Source organism: Pundamilia nyererei, unplaced genomic scaffold (genome assembly GCF_000239375.1).
Source record: "Pundamilia nyererei isolate P.nyererei 1_Seehausen unplaced genomic scaffold, PunNye1.0 scaffold00499, whole genome shotgun sequence".
NCBI lineage: Eukaryota > Metazoa > Chordata > Actinopteri > Cichliformes > Cichlidae > Pundamilia > Pundamilia nyererei.
Genome location: NW_005187900.1, coordinates 58,951 through 60,002, shown reverse-complemented (window position 1 = coordinate 60,002; position 1,052 = coordinate 58,951). Strand labels below are relative to the sequence as shown.

Below are 1,052 nucleotides of genomic sequence, written 5' to 3'. Positions count from 1 at the left end.
CTGCTATCTTACCGTGCCAAATCATCCACACTGATGATGATTTGACGCAGATTACCTGGCAGAGGACAACCAGAGAAAAACCTCATAATGACAATTTTATCACTGTCCAACCAAGGGAAGGACCACGGTTTGTCAATGGACAGGATGATCGATTTAAATATATCGGGAATTTTAACAACAAAAATCGAACTCTCCAGTTATCCAGTGTTGCACTGAAGGATGAAGGCAGATACACGTGCATCTTCACATTGTTTCCCAGTGGAAATCAAAAGACTGAGATTCCCCTAATAGTAAACTTTTTTTCCCTTTATTTTAAAATACTCTTGTGTTTGTGTGTGAGACACAGACAGAGTTACTTTCACCATTCTGCTTGCATGCTGATTTATTTGTGTGCTCTTTGTGTGTATCCTAGTGCCTCCTTTCACACACATCAAGGACAATCTTCCCACTTTGGGCACAGAAGAGGTTTTATTTGCTACCTGCACGGCTGCTGGATCGAAGCCTACTGCAGAGGTGAGGTGGCTCACTGATGCTTTGGGAGAAAACGTTTGGATGACAACAAATTTCACACAGTGTGACAACGGTACAACTACCACAGTCAGCTCTCTGTTTGGCGTTCCTATGAGAGAGATTAACGGTCACCAGGTCCAGTGTGTCATCAGTGGTGACTCCCTGTCTAAAGAAGGAACCCTGCCCTTCACCATACAGGTCTACTGTGAGTATCAGCTGCGGATGTAGTTTATTATTTATCTTTTATCCATGGTTGATGTATTTGTTATATTTTTTCTTGGAAATCTCTGCAAAGTTTGCTAGTGGATTAGCCAGTCGCAATGTATGAACAGACTCAGTCGCAGGACTCTGTTAGTGAAACGATTGAACAGTTTATTTACAAAAGACAAAATACCTACAGCTCTACTGAGGGACTGATAGATATGATCTTTTTCCCAATTCTTACATTGCTAAAAGCCTTACGTGTTGTAAAGACAAAACATCCTATGTGTGTTATTAGAAACTTTGGTTTGACTCCTTACATCATTAAATGATGTAAACAA

At 40.7% G+C, this 1,052-nt stretch overlaps 1 pseudogene; it reads left to right on the top strand.

The window, feature by feature from the left end:
- Positions 1-2: 2 nt before the first annotated feature.
- LOC102192877 (nectin-1-like) lies at positions 3-738 on the top strand (annotated as a pseudogene).
- Positions 739-1,052: the final 314 nt, after the last annotated feature.